Source organism: Syngnathus floridae, chromosome 4, assembly GCF_059516105.1.
Source record: "Syngnathus floridae isolate MCC-2025c chromosome 4, RoL_Sflo_1.0, whole genome shotgun sequence".
Lineage (NCBI taxonomy): Eukaryota > Metazoa > Chordata > Actinopteri > Syngnathiformes > Syngnathidae > Syngnathus > Syngnathus floridae.
In genome coordinates, this window is record NC_142416.1 from 14,200,337 (window position 1) to 14,217,820 (window position 17,484).

The following is a 17,484-nucleotide window of genomic DNA, read 5'->3' on the forward strand; positions in this document are numbered from 1 at the left end:
GGAGGATAATGGTTATTAGTTGCCTTGTGAGATTTATGATCCAGTTCATATTTGACCCATTTGAAGACTCCAAATGGCTGTTAATCATGAGCTGATACCCTGCAAATGCAAAACGTTGCGTGTACAATGGGGTATAAGGATGAGGAAATAGATTCAAATTCTTCTCTCATCATCATATCTGTCAAGCAATTTTGTCCTTAGCTGTCCTTCAAGGTGTGTCACTGTCTGCGTGACATGCGACTGATGAATCTTAAGAGTGTGAAGCTTCATTTATTTAAATATTGGATGGTGTCTGGCATTGAGGCCAATGGTGGCATCACCATTGATTTCGGTTGACTTTTTTCTTAACTAAGCGACAAGAACGAAAGGTTACGGAGAACAACTGAATATTTTAAAAGCTTAGAGTCCTAAGGGTTGACATTAAACTACTTTCAACTTATCTCCATTCCTGCTCACCTATACTTTCTCCTTCCCTTTCACCCTGTCTCTCAGTTCCTCTCTGACAATAATAACTGCACAGAGAGGGGGGAAACATAATTCATTTAACGGCCATCAGATTATGTCTCTACTTTACCTATGCCTGGATCAGATATCTGCTGGCGAACTAGATAAATAATGGTCAAGAGACAATAAAGTCAAATTTGAGCACAGTACCCATTCTGTAGTCGAGGTTACTTGATGGTAGGAAACTGACTGACTGACTGACTTTATTGCATGATTATTTAATCCCACAATGGCACATTGTGAGCATTGGGGGAAGTAGAAGAACGAGATGGTGACTTGCTCCAGGGCATCGCTCTAGTTGCAATTTCTTATTGTCTCCAATGGGACTCTCACTATAACAGTGAGGTTCCTAAGTCCAAAGTTCATGAGAAGCTGCCGCCCTGCCATAACATGGTGTGATGCCTGTCTGACACATGACAAAGTCTGCTTTTTTCCCCCATGTTCAGTGTTATGAGCCCAGCTGCTTTCCAGCTGCATGACATATTGCCCATTTTTTCCTTTACATGTGCACAATTGAGCACATGTGAGCTGCACACACATGCAAAACAAACCGAGAAACGTGTGATGTAGGTCAATAATGTTGCCCATTTACAATGGTATGCAACTACTGATACAAAGCGTAAAGGTCACAGCGATCCAAACATGAAATGTTGTGAAGCGCACAAAGAGGAACATTCTCTTGAGTGTGAACATCAGGTAAAAGGTCAATGATTACATTTCTAAGACCCTAAACAATACAACCACTTACAAGCTGAAATAGCGAGTTAAGTCTGTCTTAAGATGTTTTTCCGAAGTTGAAACTGAAAGACTGCAACATTGAAAAAAGAGGTCTCAAGGTCGCTGTGTAAAAAAATGCCATACTAAGAGTCATTTAAGTTATCATCTATAAGCCTCTCATGTTTCAACATAACACACCTCTACAATATGTAGGATTTGAATTAAATGTTGCTTTGGTGTGGATAAAAAAAATCCATAATAGGGCCCGAAATAGCTGCAAACACTGAAATTGGAATTGTTCATCCAATAGATCCAACCAGCCTCTAAACACAGACTAGCATATCATATTTTGACAGCAAGATCCGCCGACCAGTCGTGAGTATTTAATGAGCCAGAAGGGACAATGGCTTTTTTTTTCATAGCGTGTTGGATTATGACAAAACATCACTCCACAGACGGACCTTTAGAAAATGGCTTGCAGCAAACACCTTGACACAAAAACGAAATCCTTGAAAAAACAAATTAACCTAGCTTCCTGTGAGGAGTATTGATTGAGCAACATTCTGCCGTGTCATTGGTGCGAGGGCTGTGCTGCATAATAAACATTTAACACCCCCTCATAACTAGATGCAGAGCTAAATCACGGGTGGCATGTACTGCAGTAGGCTGCAAGGAGATGGTGATGACGAATGGCAATGCGTGGGCGGCTTTGCCCTGCTTCTTTTATAACAGGTGGGGTTATAATCAGGATCACCACACTATTAACGAACAGTGCTGTATTTGAACCTAAAAGCCATTTCAAACCAGTTTTCCCATTGTACACTCCCCTCCAAATGTCAGCTACTTTTTAGTACGCTATTACTACAAGTACAAGTAGAGCCATTTGTTTCAATACACTCCTCATGCATACTGTGTATTCATTCAAAAAATTACGGTAAGAAAACTACACGTCAAACATTGCAGGGGTTCGGAATAAGTAAATCTGCATACATCTAGTTCTCGCACGACGAGCCACCCTCTCCTATAAAAGCAGCAAAGTGTCAGAATATTAAATGTATGAAAACAGACATGAGTCCAACGGGGCACTTTAATTACATTCATTACCTGGGATAATTCTCGGGGCAGCCTATAGCGACCGGTTCATTTACATGCAGTATGGGTGCCACTGAATAAATAATAATGACAGAGAAGTCATTATTCTTACATACGGCACAGTAGGTAGAAAGAACCGTGGGTGCCGCTGAGGAGGTGAAAGTGCTTGGAGAATGGGGACAAGCTGGGAAGCTGAATACTCATTAGATGGAACCAGATGGAGATAAAAGCACTTCAAATTAATGGTCATCATAATTGGTATTATTTTCATCATTATGGTCATTATTATACATGAGGTGTTTGGTTTTAGTAAAGGCTACGCTGATTTTTGCTAATGCTTTGCCTCACTCTTGAAATAAAACATCAGGGTCAGTCAGTCAGATAATACGTGGCAACAGCTGGGTCTACATCTGGGACTCCATGTAACCAGTCTAATAGCACATGTGGGTCAGTTCCTAATATTTAGAGTATTACGGTGTATGATTTAAAAAGCTTTACCCAGGACTGAACTGAGGATATATATATATATATATATATGTTTTTTTTACTTAATTTTACCCATACACACAATTCTAAACTGTTTTGATATTTACATTTGCCCCTCAGGAAGTTTAAGCCATAAGAGTTTGTTATTGTGTTTAAGATAAAATTTATTCACAGATAAGGAGTCAAATAGATGTTTTAGATTCGTTACTAAAACATTCACAACTTTAGTTGTTCTTTTTCAACGACGTATAAGAATCATAGTCATTTCTAGCGCATTTCAGCACATAATAGATTAATTAAAGATCTGCAACATGCCACTTTCTTGTGTCATTTGCCAATAAATACAAGTCTGGCTATTGTATGAAATGAAGGAAATCCCATATTCACTGCATTGTACGCATATGCATTTCAATATTTACATGAATTTTTATTTTATGTGTTACATCAGGGTTACTGGGCATCCTTTGTAGTTATTTTCCCCCAAAACTTATTGTAATTAACAGAAATCAACACGGCAAGGGAACTACTGTATTAGGCAAAAGCAAAGTGTTTTAACAGCTATAAATGTGTAATTTTCAAATAAGTATTCAATATTCAACTTAATTTGAATATGAATGAAATCAAAATGAAATATGAATGTCCCCATTTTACAACACTTGAACACAGAATAAAATTAATATTTTGAAAAGCATGTTCCCATAAGCCCTTCTTATGCATCATTTTGCTAAATGAATCACCATGACAACTGCATCACACAGCCCTATTTGTAACCACAACGCCTCATACACACTGAATCGCAGAGATGCTTTGATTACATATTTCAAAGGCAGCAGAGCAAAAACTGTAGGGCTTCCGATTTGAGCAAAAAGTTAACCCAGGTTAAAGGAAATAAAAAGAGACAGCATTTATCATTTCCTGTTTATCTGATCAGTGTCAGGGTGAATAAATGCTTTTCTCCCTACTCTCTGCTGCCTCTCTCCTCAGTCTGAGAGGGCAGATTGGCATCTGGAGCAGCAAATGAGATTGGCTGCATAAATAGGACTGCTCCATTCTCCAAGTGTCAACGGAGAAAACTGTGTTTACTGTTTACCAAAGCACCATGCTTAAATGCATCCTGGGTGCAATATGTACTCCAGTAGGCGCGTTTTCGTAAAGGTTTTCACGGGGGTGGGGGGGGGGGGGTATATTTGAATCTAGTGAAATTGAAATATATGCACTTACCTGTCATTTTTGAGACAGTGATCCAGGGGCAATGTAAAAAAAAAAGTGGAGAAATGAGAGAAATGGTTTGTTAGCATGAGTTCTAAATACGTATATTTCTGGAAACAAACAAACCATTTATCATCTACCAGAAGATATTGAATGAAAAAAAAAAAGAATGTCATTCTATTAACACAATATGTGATTGGAAGTTTGAAAATGTACTGAAAATGATAGAGAATCCAAATAAGACCCAAAAAGGTGAAGAGCACAGGAAATTACAGTTGTTCATTCAAACTGTACATGTACTGTAGACGCCTATTCGACACAATAAAGTATCTCAACCATCTAACCTCCTTCTGCAGTAGTCCGAGGATATAATCACACATGCAGAGCACAATACAGTACTAGGAGCTAAGAAAACCATGTTGAAGGAAATGAAAACAGATAAAAATCATATAGGAGTTTCAAAACAAAAGAGGAAGGCAAGACTCTTGCTATCGTTGGGTTTCATAGACTTGTGGATGGCTCTAGGAAACTGAAGCTCTTATGTGAGAATGTGAGGACAGCTGAGCGCTCAGTGGGAATGAAATATGCACATATATATATATATATATATATATATATATATATATATATATATATATATATATATATGTGTAAAATCATCATGTCTTGTTTATTAGACCTTATTTTGAGTAGGTTAAACTCCGTAAATAGATTAGCAACATAAACATTTAAAATGAATATTTTCTGGCCATGTAAAAAGAAAGAGGATTAAAGTGTCTTTACACAGATCTGCCTCATTTGTTATAACCATTCTGACCATCATAATCCATTAAGTGTCAACTTGAGCAGCAGTAATTCAATCAATCTCATAATAGAAATGGTTGCTCTGAGCTCCTGCTGTGGGGCTTACTGATAGTGTGCTAAGAATGACAAGGTACATTAAAATGTTCTGGAGCATGCAATCCCACCCTACCCCCCCAAAAAAGCATTTACTGCGTTCTGCATGCACCAAGGACACGCAACAGTAAGGTCGGGATCAAACATCGGTGGAATACTGAATAGGCTATGGAGATTCTGGGATCCCACTCATCCTGCCTTTTATAAAGTTAAAATATCTCTAGAAAGGCAAATTGATACTACACTTCTAGAAAAGTTGTACAAATGGCACAGTGCGAAAGGTCACTGCAATGGAAAATGACAAATAAAAATGTGCATGTCAATGTAGGTTATATCGTTTACATTAAAACCACTGTTAAGAACGAGAGCCCTTCCTCGAATACAAACGAACCCGCAACCGAAAACAACATCAGAAAACAGTATAGAGATCAAAATTAGACTTTACATAGCTCTTTTGTCGCAATTTGGTAAATCTCATATTTGTTAACTATCAGTTAGTCCACACAGGTCAGTGTTATTTTTGCAAATTATTGCATGATCTAAAAAAAAAAAAAAAAAAAAGGCTTTCCCTCTGTGATGATGTATTAGTAAATGTTGATCATTACTTGAGGCGCACGGAAAATTCATACTTTTGCAGGTACGAGGCCTCCACCCAATGCCGGTTACACAACTTTATATGTATGTAAAAGTCTTTTAATCCATTTAATTTGGTTTGGGAGTCAGAAGATAACAGGTTAATCACCTGCAATAGGATCAAAAGAGCAAGGACTAATTATAAACTAGAGTGTGGAGGAAGGATTGGTTGTTAAAGTTTAGAGAGGTGAGGTTTTGGACGTAGCACCTAATTGAGTTAGGAAAATGTTTTACTTGAGCTACCCGCATGTCCTTTAAGCCATTTGCTAACTAGTACAAGCGGCAATGAGTGGTTAATATAAAGGGATAGGTGTACAGCTGTATAGATAGCATACTGTTAAAAAGAAGATTGCCTTGGTACTTGTTAAGTCGGCATCAAATACATGTCCCAGGAGTGTGACAAAAATAAACTTTTACAAACTTTACTTTGAAGTTGCTCTCAGAATTGTTGGATGCTGATGAAACGTAAACACTTTTGGGATATCTATCTATCTACTTGTGTTTACTGATTCCTTATGGTAATAATGGACTGACAAAAAAAAAAAAAAAAATATTTTCAGTTTTTCTTTTTTAATCTCAGATGTGACTAGATAAATGCAAACATTTGTTTTGTACATGGATACAAAAACTTGATCAGGCATCTTCTCACCTAATTTTACTCGTGTGTTTTTTGAATAATTATTTTGTTCCCTTAAATTCGCATACACTCCCTCTGGCTTTGTCTTCTTTTATGAATTTAATGCTGTTAGGGTACCAGGTAAGTCAGCCGTCATGTTACTCACTTCTGTAACTAGGTGGCAATTGTGTCCTACTGTTATTCTGGAAAATAGAAATTCTGCAGAAGTACATTTTATTTTACCTACGTTATTCTGACACAAAGTAACACATAAACTCTTTTAATAGTAACTTTAATCAGACTAATAAATTAGAGGTAACACATTAGATTACTAGTTACTCGAAATAGCAGCCATAATTGAGTAACGTGTTGCTGACATCACTGATGCTTTATACATAAGCACTTCGTCACTGTATAGGTGCATACCATTGGTATGATGGTATGCTCGTACAAAAATGCAAACAGTGCAAGATGGACTACAGTGTAACGCAAAATATAAAGTTTGAGTTAAACAGGGCAACATACTGCAAATACCAAATTGCGAAAGTTATCTAGTGTCCGAATCACTAATTCAAAACTAACCAACATGCTTTAGTGGGATTGCTAGACTTGTGCAACTGCACAAACTCAAAGAGTGCTCGTGCCTTACAAACATACTGCAGTTAAATTAAATCTGAGTTAGACTTCCTACTGTTACATTCAAAATCATATGCATGCACCCTTCGGGCTAGTGTTGTTTCCTCCTCTGTTGATGGTCTTTGGAAACAGTGTGTGGGAGTGGGAATGGGAATGAGGATTGTTGTTTTAATGCTGGCACTAATGAAGCCCATGGGTACTCTATGACAAAGGTAGGATGTTTGATGAGAAGGTATTTTGTCCAGTTAATGCTCCAAAATTGGCATCCATGTGATTCAAGGTTTCAGAGATTTTGCTTTTGTGGGAAAAAAAAAATAGATGGTAAAAATTAGCAAGTAGCTATGCCTCCTGTGCAGTTTTCCATTATAGTGTAGAATAGCAAACTAACTAGAAATGAAAAGAGTAAAGTTAAATGACAAAAAATAGAAACGTTCTTCATATTTAATTTCTTTTCGAAATCCTACAGCTCCTCGTAGGCTTGGCTTGGCAGATATAAGAAACATTACATTCTGTGCAGGACCACAACTTGACTGACAGACATTCCTGCAGCTTGTTATTTTTTATATTGTGGGCTCATTGGCAGCATTCAAGACCATGTTGTTATCAAGTTTAAACAGCAACTCCAATTTTTGGTAATGTTGCTGTTGTGTCTTCATTTGTTGATCACAGTCTTCACTTTGGGTGTTTCTAATTGTTCAGGGCATGGCCTATACCAATGACAAATCGTTTTGTATCTTTTTACGTTCTTAGCGAGCCATGGTAAGTGTGGACGGCACTAACGAAGGGACATGGACATTTTCACTGTTTTATATTTATCTGTGCAATGCAATAACCACTGATTAAGCCAATGTTCTATGTGGTATTTGTATACTAAAGTTATAATCATTGTATGTGGGAACAAAACAACAGGGACTGAGAGTTAAAGGTTTGGAGGATAGAGAGTGTACAATGCCAAAATCCAATAGAACCAGATGGTCCCCAGAATGAGTAGCGCCGAGAGCACCTTACCTTCCCCCTTCACAATTTACAGTGTGCATGGAACTACATCAAACCCCCACCCTTCAATAGATGCCATGGAACTGGCTTCTATTTTATATTAACAAAGTTGCACATTAAAACTGAATATTAAGGTAAGCTTGAAGATGTTCCCCTTTGAATAATAATGTGTTGAAAAACACGAAAAAACATATTACGTAAACAAGGAAAACATTTCATTTCCCAGATTGAAACAAAATACAAAGTAATCAGTGAGGATGTTTCAACAAGGACAACAAACTGCACAACAACACTTCCCACACTCAGTGAGACTTGTGGAGGAGACATATCCATCAATCATGAATAGTTAGCCCATGTCATTTAAACACGTGCATCACATAATTCACGGAAATTTCCAGGGTTCAGACGCAATCACCTAGCAATTGCTTTTCTTTCGTCTGAGTTTGTGCTGCTAAGAAAAAGGCTTTCAGACACTTTTAGTATGCCGCATAAACAGTAATCCCACATCAAAATAAGCACTTTGTTACAAAAGCTCTCCAACAGAAAAATGTTATAGTCTCAAAATCTGTAAATGAGGTTAGACTGTTTTTTGCCCCACATGACCCTTTGGGGAATTATTGTGTCCATTAAATAGAAAACAACAAGGAGTCCATATGACAAATATGCTTTGCTGAGTGAGTGCTGGAGTGTTTTGGTGAAGTCCGGCCATAAGGGCCTCGGTAGGGGGTGGAGAGATGGGATATGCTCTCCAGTTATTGTTGTTTGAGAGGCCACTGAGCCTCTTGATCCCTGGGTAATCTCCAGCTATCTGTCTGAGTTATCACCTCTCCTCAAATAGGTCATCCCAGTCGCTTCCACTTTTTAGACAGAACGTAACCCCCACGGAAAAAACCCAATAATCAAGCAAAATCAACCACATCCTAATCCAAATAGGATGAGCCATATTAAAAAAAAAGACACACAACCCAATAATCGAGCAAAATCAACCACATCCTAAATCAAAATAGGATTATTAAGTAAGCAAACCAATAACACAGATACATAACCCCCTTGATGTTTTATAATGAGACATTAAATAAAAAAATATATATATCAGGTTACGCATTGGTTTAAATGTATGCTACAAAACACGGTGATCCTTTTAATATGATGTGATTTTAACAAGTTTGAAGAGTTGATGTCGGGAAATTCCACACACCACGACGTAATCATTTGCATCAGTGAACATAAATAAGTCCAGTCAATGAAGACAGAGTAACTGACCTACTGAGTATGCCGCCTAGGGTTAAATTCCAAATGTATCCATTTGGGGGAAACTTTGTATGATTCTGACCTCAGAATAAATGTCACAGAGGACGGGTGAACATACTGCTAGGCTTTATATTCAATACATCACTTCCTATTATCTAGTTTACATCCTGGTCACACCGCAACACTGGGCACCATTGTCTTGAGGTTTGGTGGAAAACGGGAAGCATCGGTCATGATTAAAAGAACAATTCATCATCTAAACCACTGGCGCTTGACAGCATTTCCAGCATCATCAAAAGGTCTTTGTGGTGCCCTTCCCAGAATCTCATGCTCACAGAAGACTGGACAACAACATACTTTTAATATGTTATCTTCACAGAGGGTAGCGTTATCTTCTCTTAGCAACCTTTGCGAAATGGGGAAGCAATAGAGCCATAGTTTTAATTTGCTATGTATATGATAATTACTTTTCACCACAAATGAGCAGAAGAATATGTATATTTAACATAATCCTATCATAGATGATGAGAATGGCACACTTACTAGACTGACAGTGCAAGCTTTAGTTGACCTACTTAAGACAAACTTATAAGTAAAGTGAATTAATTCGTATTTTCTCTTCACCGCCCAAAAGAGTTCACCATTTTTTATTCAAGCTATGTTAGAAGATTGTCTGTGACTGCTTAATAACAAAAGAGGCAAAACAAAAGGGATGAATAAACCAGGTCTTATTTTGCTATGAATGCATCTAAAAAAAATACTTGCACACACATGCCCACAAACAACACATCCCTGCATCCCATTCCGAGTTCAGTGTAGGTAGGCGATGGCACTGACCAAAACAATTTATGTTATGTGAACCCCCATCAAACTTTCATGGGCTTAATTTTTGCTAGCGATAACATTTCTTGACAGTCCCACCCACATTTCAAGCCTTGAGGATCTAGAGCAAATGCAATGGTAAACCTGCAGACCTCCTTTTTTCTGCATATGCCTGATATTTGCGCTGTTACTTGCAGCAGTGCAGAGGTTTGTGGAGGGACACTTGGCAAAGAAAAACATTTGGATTGCAAAAAACTGACAAAAAAAAACCCCTCACAAACAAATCATAAAGGTAAGAGCCTAAGTGGTAGCTGCTTTTGAGACAGCAAATTATTCGTGTGGTGGCGAATTCAAAAAGCTTGCAAGTAAATACAAGTTTGTAATTACTTGTGTAGCTAACAAGTAAATATGTAAAATCTGCCACCATAACAGACTAGCCAAATGATGTTCATCATGTGACCAGTGGTCACTGTCACTTAGATCACATCTTGCCAGCCTCGTGCCTTGAGCTTTCATATTTTGGGCATAGTAGCAACCAGCATATCATGCAATGTCTTGAGCAAAGAAGATCAAGCAGACAATGTGATGATTTCAGTAGATGAAAGTGGATTGTAAATTTTACCACCATTTTTAAAGTCACTGTCTCTAAACCATTAAAATTTCCATCAGCTGTTTTTTTTTTTTTTTTTATGAGTCATCACATTTATCTGAACGCCACCCAGTACTCTTGAATAAATTCAGGACAGCGATGATTACTGTCTACAACTGCTGAGGGTCAAGTGAACAATGGTTTTGGTTTGGTGGTTTTGTTTTATTTATCTTAGATTATCATATGGAGGTGAGCTCAAGGACGGGAATAAAAAAAACATTATTGAATTTTGATCATAATTCAAACATCCTTTGAGGTCCCTTTGTGGGCAAAGTGATGCTTAGATAGATGAAAGCCAATCTTAACCCAAGGCTGTTTTAAGGAAGAATGGGGTTTAATGACACCATTAGCCTTTACCCAATGTCACTTGGAGAGCAACTTTATGAATGAACAACAACAATGGAGGGAAGATTAGTACAGTGGATTCATACTAAGGTTGCGAAATAAATCATGGAAATATGCCTTGTTCTGAAGAATATTTCCTCCTTTATGTTGTGGATCAACCCCTTTGATAGAATCTCTCTAATAGGCACTAGCCAGATTGTTTCATCAAACATTTCAACATCCGTCGAGAATCCAAGATGATTCAAGTTTTGCGCCTCGCTGCACGAGGTTGGCGGTGGCTTGGCACTGTGCTCCACTTGACTAATTAAAGTCTAAACAGGGCACATATAAATACAGATGGGAGCTGCCATTCAGCTGGCTCCAGAATGAATGTTGGACTTACAGTCAAGTCAGACATCCAAATGTTCTATCAGTGCTGTTATTGTGTCACAGTGGGAGCAGGCACAAGACAAGGGAATTGTGGTTGTGTGTTAATGAGAAACACACAGCAAGCATAAAGCTAGACTGACACAGGTTGTCAAAAAAAAAAGACACCCTATGATGCATGAATATGATTTACGAAGCCATATTTATCCCAGGCTCAATAGCTGTGGGCCCAGAATTATGCTTCCATGAAATGTAAAGTTTAATACCATATAAGCTAGCTAACAGGAAACAATTTGCATTGAGTGTAATATTAAAAGCACAACTAAAATAGTAAGATATTATAATTAATATTATAAATGAACAATGCGCAAAATTCAGCCAAGTGCAAGCCAAAATCAACGTGATACTTTTGCAGAACAGAACAACCCCACTGTGTGGCTCAGTGACCATGGGAAACTACTCAGTTAACAGCTCAAAAAAATCTAATTGTGCTTGCTTTCTTTTCACGGAGTTTAAATGAGCATATCAATGTAGAAGTCATTTCATCATACAAATGGTTTTTCGTCATGTTTCTGAAATGTAATATGATTTGTGCTGAGCTAAACTAAGAGCTTGCAAAACAAAGATAAGCCAAGCTACTACCTGAACGTGATTATTTTGATCTACACAGATTACTAATGTCCACAATCAATATTTATCCAGTAACATGGTAAGTTACACACAAATACTGCACATGAGAGACCTGCATATGTTTGTATGGAAATGCCGGGGAGGATTTACAATATTACATTTCGAATGCTTCTCATGCATTTCCGTTTCTATAAAATAAACATATACTTGTCATTTAATGGGCTCTTTAAACGATTATGTTAACAACAGAATCCACTAACCAATATTTGTAACATGTACAAGTCTATAAAATACTATTGATTCCCACCCACTACACCCACAACCATTAATTGGCTGAGAGAATAATGTGTACCATTGCTGAGATTGCCCAAACATGAAGAGGACAATGCTATAAAACATCTGATCACATTCCTTACAGCAATTACTGCAATCTAAAATGGTACCTTAAATATCAGCCTAATCAATTAACTTGGAATTGTATCGGAAACTTGCACGATGAATTTGTATGCTGTGAATGTATTTCATCATAGGCATTGAGGCCATTCTGAGGGGATAAATAAATCAATGCCGCTCTGTAGGGACCAACCGTATAGAGCTCTTAGATCAATGGTCATGTGCAGATCTTGCAAGTTGTAACATGCTTTATTCTCTGCTTTTTGTTTGTTTTACTCTTCAAGACATAAATAATGATTAAACAGATCACCCATTAATAATGCAAGAAAGACAGCCATGCATTCAATATTCAAGCAAAATGGCAAAAAAAAAATCGTGTCATCAGGTCAATTTATTTCACTTAATAATAGGATTACATTAGTGCTAGAATTGCATGGTACAGTAATGTTTCATTCAAATTCTCAATTTTTTGTCCTTTTCTTGCAGCCCCCGTCATTCCGACCCATCAGCTTGAATAAAATATGATACTTGTTTACATTTGAGCCCCGAAGCACAAAAGTGATAGGTGTGTGGGGAGAATACATCATTCACTTCTCTCTTTGATATCGACTTATGGCCTTGAGCTTCTGTGTGGCTGACAAAAGATGAAGTTCACAGGGCCGATCCCATCACAACACACACAAACGCACACATCCCAGAAATACTGCCTGAATGGTCTTTTAGGTTCTAGCTTAACATGTAAAGAAAAACATATTTCCAAACCAATTGACAGAGTGACGAAATACCAGAACGGAACCTGCGTCTGTGACTTGACAAACAGGCTGCATCCGTTTAATGTGTCTCTTCATGTGTCTAAATTTGTGAGCCCTGTAGAACATTATGATGTTGGAGTTTTATTGGAGCTGTTTGAGATAGGTGCTGATTTATTTTAACAATGTAAATGTAATCCTGTTGAAAAGTACTGTTATACTAACATTTTATTACCTCCGGTTCATTTTACTGCTTGACCTTTTTAAGGGCGCTCACTTCTGGGGTAGGCCATTTGACTAGATGTTTTTTGATTGACGATGGGCAACTGTGACTACGTTTACATGCAGTCAATAACCCTTTTAAAATCTGAATATTGGCAGTATTCAGGTTTTTCAAGTCCATATAAACGTGCTCAGAATCTCGATTAAGCCCTTAATCTGTTTTTTAAAATTCTGACTAACTCTTTTCTAACCCGACTATCTCAGCTTGTAAACGCAATCATGTTACCTCCTAACTGAGCTGAAATTGAAGTTTGATGATTATGGAGAAAAAAAATTTAAACCAGAAGAGGGCCAAATACTTATTCACAGCACTCCTTATAAGTATTTCAATAAAAACACACAACCTTGAATTACTTTGGAATAAAACAAAAGTATGAGTGTGAGGCCCTCATACAAACTAGCTTCCTTACCTACACCTTGCTAATGACATGATGCAAGCCAGCATCCTAGTCAGTTATAGAAGAAATTCATTGCATGTAATATTTAGTGCATCTAGCACAGCAACAGTGAAGTAATATGCATCACAATGCTATCTTTAGCAAGCACATCCGCATAAAAGAGTCAACAAAATCCCATTTCTCATGATCAATCACCTGCTGCTAAATTAAGGTGTAATTTATAGCTTTCATTCATTTTCATGGATGTGTCTTAAATCGCTCTCAATCCTCTCGTCTCAGATGAAAAAGAGATGAAAAAAATTAGCACGGTAATTTGGCAAACAGATTTTTTTTCAGCGTGCCACCATGAGTATAGCATGGATAATTAGAGTCTAGTTAAAGGAGAAAATGCAGCAACGCCTTGAATTTGAGCCTGAGTGAAATTTCTCATTTAGCTTCCCAATTTTAATGCCAGCCAGTCTTCCTCTTAGAGCTCTCTGAAGGTTACTACTAAAGCAAGTATGATTAAAAGTAATACCCATTTCAACACGAGTGAAACAGACAGCAGAAATTGTATTACTTCCATAGTGTATCAGCAGATGATTATGGTAAGCTACATAATAGCAGATACAAAACAAGAATGTCAATAGTAACAAACCAAAAAGATCACATACTGTCTGTGTTGCCCCCATGAGCATAGCAGCATCAGAGATGCTCGAGATCTGATCGATGACAGAAATGTTCTTCTTTTCTAAATCCCAGCTTGGCTGTTCCCATTTTTTTTTACCATGCTATTACTCCTCAGTGAATGCTATTGATCAAATGTTTCTAGTTCCATAATATTGTATTTCATAAATCTATCCGGCCCTACAAATCTAGTATTATTCAACATTTAAATGTGTGTTGCAATGCAGTTTCTTCTTCTCAAAGGGGACATATTGAAAAATATGTTATTATTTGCTGACATACAAATATATTAATGTTGGTCTCTAGTCCCTGCACCATCCATAATTTATCGGATTTTCTTTAGATACAATATATGCTACTAATAAACACATAGGAATGTTTGTACTCTGCACACAAGTTGATTATACATGTAAACATCACCTTCAGATTCACAACACATGCCTACCACACTTGTATTGATGAATAATAATTCATTTTGAATTGGATAAGACATACCCATACTTTCTAATGTGCTCCAAAATTTCTGATCACGTATAGTCTTCTTTGATCACCAAGACAACAACGCGTGGACCTGGGGCACTGCAACTAGGTGAACCGCGACTTAAACAGCACGGAGTCTGAAAGTGAGGTAAAAGCACCATTTGTATTCACTCGGGTCAGTGTCTGCCCATCGCTTTCGAGAGACCAAACTGTTTGTATACAAGCCATTAAAAAGCCAATTGTCTACAATATGTCCTCTTTAATGGCCACACAATTGACAAAATAAGTTAAACACTGCAATATCAATTTGTGAAAGCAATAAATGAGTCCCTAAACATTTAACTTTAATGATGAGTGCATGGTAAAAGTGTGTTGCAAAAAAGCCAACTTTGATAATGAGGAATAGCTAGGGAGCAAGCAGATGCTACTTTAATGCAGGATAAACCGAACTCTGAGGTAAGATGTGGTTTCGGCCAATATGTTTATATTGGTTCATAAATTGAAATGCCTGAAAATATTTGGTTGAGTCCAAATTGTTTGAACATTAAAATTCACACGATTTAGTGTCTCAAACCTAGTTCAAACGGTTACCACTTTAATCAAGTGGTAGTTCAGTGTGTTATTATGCTGTTTTTTTTTTTTTTATGCAAAACCGGCATATTTTGCCTGACACATTTCTGTTCAACAATAGTAATGGGAATAGAACTTAAGTCCCCAGCCAGCATCACACAATTTTAATTATCTTAAAATGAAATGACAAATATTAAAAGGCTATTTTGCATTGTGCAGGCTCGGCATGAAGGTAAACTTGTATGCACGGCTGGTGCAAACTTTGTGTATTTATCATTTTAATCATTAAAAGAGTAATAGGCTTATCTATAAATTATAGATGGTGCAAGGTATGGAGAATACCACGTAACAGACAATATCCTGGTGCGAAATCTCACAGGAATGTAAAATGTATTTTCCTCAAAACTCAAATTTGTATAGATTTTGGAGCATTGCACTGCACATTTTATATCCACATATGAATTTCTACAGTATATAGTAGTGTAATGAGTAAATAAACATGTTTTCGTAGGCACAAGCACTGAAACCAACAAATTAGCAGCCATGGTGGAGGGGGTGGGTTGGACAACGTTAAATCTGTTCTCCTAAGTGTGCTTCTTGTGTGTAGGTGCAACAGACTGCATCTAGGGCAGATGAGCCAAGTACTTGTGTGTGTATGGTAGCTCTAAACACATGAACACACGTATCCATGCACTGTTTGTTAATAAAAATATGCCCAAGGCTCACTTATGGTGGCAAATAGGCTTAGTTGGAAGATGCAGTGAGATAAGGGCAAAGAGAACTAGAGTGGAGGAAGTAAGGAACCGGTGGGGGAGCAAGAGAGAATAAAAGAGGTATTCAAATCAAGCGTGGAGATACCGATTTGTTTGGGCTGCAATGACCCAAATGGTGTGGACTGTTTGCTCAAGAGCAGACAAAAAGCAATCATTATTCTGGCACTAAGGTGGATTAGTAAGGCTTACCAGGAATGTTATCAGTCTTCCATAATGTGATGTCTGGTATTAGCATAATGCAAAAAAAAAAAAAAAGATTAGACGCACTGGAATAGTATAGGGTAATGACGTAATTATTATTACAAGTTGGTGCAAGCATGTTATATGTGGACGTCATCTCGTTGATTAAATAGATTTAGAGATTACTGGAATCAACAACACAGTCAGAATGATTTGAGCTGTTTTTCTCTTTCATCATTATTATTATTATTAAAAAAGTCAAAGTCAGCTTTATTGTCAATTTCTCCACATGCCAAAGACACACAAAGAAACCGAAATTTCGTTCCCCCCTATCCCACGGTGACAAGACGTGGCCCACAACAGACAAACAAGTAAACAAGTATAACAACAGCGTGCTGAATAAATAATGAATAAATAACATAACAGATAAATAAATAAGAGGAGCAAAAAAAGGAGCAAGTGAGCGTACAGCAGACATTCCAGAAAGTAGCGCAACAGTGCCGCACGCTACGCAGAAGGGGGTAGCGAGTTATTATTGTTATTATCATTGTTATTGATCCTATCCATAGAAAAAATAGCAAGTCTCAAAAATTCTTCACTTACACATAGCAGTGATCAAATGTTTATACAAAATTGACCGCCTTGACAGCCATTTGCTGTTACTGCGAATCATTTCTAATTTATTGTACAGTACATATATATCAAAAGTATTTTGGTACTTCAAAATAAAGGGAGATGAAAATGTTTTGTAATTACGGTCTGGTGGCTCTGTGACACATCGCCCAAACTTATTACTGTTCAGTCTGTGGACTGTTATCCATTACCTGAACTTGATTTGTGTATGATTGCTTTTACAGTGTTTTTATTTAAAGCCTGTTTTTGTTGTTTTTTCATCACACAATATTTACGGTGATGTGGTTTTTTTAAATCTTGCACACAAAATATGCACACTGTTAGGGTTGACAGATTATTTTAGAGTGAGCACCACTCTAACACACACAGTTAAAAATGCTAAACTATTAAAATTAGACTAAAAACAAAACACGTTCTAAAAATAATGATAGCAATGCAACACGACACATCAATCTACAACTGCAATTATTGATTGACATTGCCAGGAAGAGAACATGAGTCATTTTCAATT

The 17,484-nt window shown here is 37.3% G+C and overlaps 1 protein-coding gene across 4 annotated transcripts in view; it reads right to left on the minus strand.

Annotated features, from left to right (window-relative positions):
* ctnna2 (catenin (cadherin-associated protein), alpha 2) overlaps nt 1–17,484 on the minus strand; it is a 186,107-nt gene that overhangs the window by 78,535 nt on the left and 90,088 nt on the right. The gene's annotated exons all lie outside the window — the stretch shown is intronic.